Consider the following 3,992-nt stretch of genomic DNA (forward strand, 5'->3'; position numbering starts at 1 on the left):
TCATTTGCGGAACTAAAATCAAAGCGCTTAAAGCGTTAAAAGGCGTTCGGCCTGCAACGTTTTGTGGATATAGTCATGTAGTTGTAAAACAAATTAACATAAACATATTAAGATATGTATGCTCATGAATTCCTTCACAACTCATATATCATAACTTTTAGATTTTAAAACTTATTATCAATTAAAACAATATCAATGTGGAATACCCAAATAATTACAAAAGTATAATATTCTACTGCAAGTGAAACCTTATCTGGAACTTTTGGTTTATAAACAATGCATTGCAACGGATAACGTAGTTAAGCACTTTTAAGTAAACTCTACTCTCCCATAAAACATGACTGTGTCGTATTTAATTTACTGCTAGGGTATGTTGCTTAACCTAATGCATCCAAAAAAAATGCATTGGACATGTTAATAACGTTTATGTTTAAGGTATCTTTTTAAAATGACAGGATCCTCGCACAAAATTCCTCTCGATCAAATCAAAGCATACTATTTATTCCCGGTATGTATTGATGCATCGTATTACTGGCTTCAGCCAGTGATTTGATGGGAATGAATCCTGCTTTTGTGTCATTTGACCTGTACAAAATTTAGTGTGATTTAATCTAAAATAGTTATGTTTTTTTTCAGATTTATCAAAAGGGTCACTTCTACCAACTAGCTAGCATAAAATAACTATGGATTACTGCAGTTTGACAATGTCAGAAAATCACGAAATACTTAAATAGAGGAAAGTGAAACATCTTAAATTTGATCAAAAAGTTTTGAGTACGAAAAACATGCCAAGAAACGTACCCAAACGAAAAATTGAAACAAAAACTACAGCTAACATGCAGATTACCCTCCAGTCTTTCAATTGCAACCAGAATTCTCACCTGAACATGCGTCTAGTTAAAGATATTTGTTCAAGTTTCCGCATGTATCCCCAAAAAAAATCAGCACAGTGATCCGGTTCAATGATTAACATTATCTACAGTTAAAAGGGACTGTACTCCTGATGTGGAGTACATTCCCTTCAAATGACTGTAGTGATAGACAGTGGAAAAAATCATAACTTAACAGCTCTAACTGTGTTTAAAAGCAATGGTTAATTTATATATTCCGTTGTCACTAGCAATATTTATGGGAAAAGCTACAGAAACAAGCTCAGTAGCAAATAGTTTAAACATAAAACCGGTTGAATGGCACTGGGTAAACGCCAAAGACATATAACATAAAATCACAAACAAGAGACATGGAAGAACAGCACAAAAAACCCACAAGCAGCACAGTTCATACATACTATATATAAAAACATAGTTATGTTTATCAAAGATTGTTAGGTACCACCTTGGAACGGTCAGTAAAATGTGAATTTACTGGGGGTTTAAACCAGTTTGCGTGCAAATCATTTAAAAGCTATTGTGAAAGTAAATCTGCCGGTGGAACTTAGTTTAAACATGTGTATTCAGTTCAGCGGAATACAAACATAAATGCACAATGTCAATATAAATCATACATGTAATGTTTCTGAATGGATTGGTAGACAAGCGTTTTAAATGCTTAAACATGTATAATGTTCCTTTCCATGTTGCAGTTGAACTTTTCTGGATTATAAAGAAGTTCTGTAGTATAGCTAATAAGGTTACGGACCAGACATCGTGTTTAAATGACGAAATACAGTTTTAGTCAAGGCAATGCGTATTTAGTGAATTTAATTATATGTTGAATTGAAGGACACGTCAAAAATCGTTTGAATGAAGTTTTTTCTTCCATTTTTTCCAAAGAGAGATGCGCGTTACCGTACTGCAGAGTGTTAGTTGTTGTTGCACAAGAGAAGACAAGTAAAAAAGACTGGGTCGTTTATATCTCGACGATGGATAAGGTAGTGAGTCGGAGATTCGGTTGTCTTGATATACTTGGTGAATTTAGTGATAATGCAGCGATTAAGTTCAAAGTTGCAGAGAGCTACATCTAGGTCAATGGCGTGTGTAATGTACTGGACTGATTCTGCTGCCAAAATTTAAGAGGTGCGTTGACATGACATCATTCTGTTTGTCTTTTAAAAGCGTTTGAGGTAAGCATATATATAGTTTAATGCATATAAAAGCGTTCGTTACGCTAAAGCTGCCGTTGTAGCTAGGAACAAATGTAGAGTTTGTTGCATTTTATTAACGTTGGTTAAGTAATAACTGCCGTTGTAGCTACGCAAATATAATGTTTGTTGCATTTAGAAGTTGTTATAAAAGTATAACTGCCGTTGCAGTTTAGCAAACGTAACACTCGTTCCATGGAGTTGTAAATTCTGGCCTGGAACATGTTTACTAAGTGAATGTACGAAATAAGAACCAATTCCTGAAATGCCAGGTATGTAATTGCCTGAATTAGGGAGAGTTTTTATGCGTCTACCTATTTGTGTGAACCAAATCTAAACCACCAAAAGTCTTTCAACGCCTTCCCCACTCCCACCCTCGCCAAGGTGGTAACTCCAACTTTGTTATACCTTATGATAATTTGTTGTTTGTGTTGTGTGTGTTTGACTTGTTACGTATTTGCTTGGCCTGGATCCTTGTGAATTAAAATAAGATCTTGATTGAAGGTTTGACCGTGTAGCTTCCATTGTTTCAAAACTATTTCAATATCACTTTAGGTTTGCACACATTTGTGGGCCAATGACCATAGAGGATTTACCCTATTTTCTGAAGCTCCATTTCGTGTGGAGCAGATTGGACGGTGAACATAAACATTTTCGTAGAGAGTGTTTTGTCCATCTACATGATTTGACAACGTCGGCTTTTTTATAAATCACTCTGCTCTCTGCGCATGCGCAAAGTAACTATGATTGACCGTTAAGGGTGCCTTTTTCTGGAGTCAGTTAAAGCTTACATCATGAACCCGAAAATAGATGTGTAATTAGCTATCAAATCATATTGACATCTTTTCAATGCACAATTAAAATATTCATGTGACAATATCTAAACACAAATCCCATTTATGTTTCTTCCTTTAAAATGCTCTTTATAATATACAACCAATAAAACAGATTCAGTCCCAAAATGTGCAATATTTTGTTCATCATTATGAATAAAAAACTTAAAGAGGTCATGCCAGTTAAGTTATGTACTATGCAAACATACTTAAGGAATTCCAATAATCTAAATTATTATAAGCTAAGTATCAACAATTTGTTGATTATTTTAAACGAAAAGTATTATAAACATTCATGTTTCTGTGCTTTTCGATTTTTGTTCAAACATAAATCAATTTTATTTGCTATTGTAACATATTCAAAACGTCGCGACAAAATTATGAATTAAATGAAACTAACTCCGGGAAGGTCTTGCTTTCGCGCCTTCACAAAGAGCGGAGCCAGTGTGTGTATACCACGTGATAAATTACGTTATATATGCTACGTCGGAAGGCAAAAATTTGCTTAAAATGAAGACTAAATTCAAAAATAACTTTTCATTTACAACACCATTTAAAGAGCCCCGCATTTGTTTTATTTCCGGCATTTGATGAGGTCAATAGTTTCATCAAACACTTCGACAAACCTGTTTCCAAAATAATGTTTTGACAGTGCTCCGTCAGACGGCGATATTGTGAAAAGGTTTGTCGAAGTGTTTTAAGAAACTAAACTCGCAATCAAATTTTGGTAAAAGACTGGAGGTGGGGCTCCGTAAGCGGCGTAGACTGCGCTATTTTTCATTTAAAATGGTGAAGAAATAGTGAAGTTATCTTTGTTTAAAGTTTTTTTTCATATCAAAATATTGCCTTCCGACGTAGCATTTATGACGCAATTTATCACGTGGTATACACACACTGGGAGCTAGTTGATCAACTGAATGAGAACACCAAATAAGTTAGCGTCCATTTTGGCGTTCTACAGAAAATAGTGTGAGCTTTTCGGCCTGCGGCCTTGCAAAATGAACTCTTACGTATAGTTTAGCCTCTTTGCGTTCTTAACAATCGAAATACGGGAAACTACTTTAATAAGATATACATCA

Source organism: Mya arenaria, chromosome 8 (assembly GCF_026914265.1).
Source record: "Mya arenaria isolate MELC-2E11 chromosome 8, ASM2691426v1".
NCBI classification, from domain to species: domain Eukaryota; kingdom Metazoa; phylum Mollusca; class Bivalvia; order Myida; family Myidae; genus Mya; species Mya arenaria.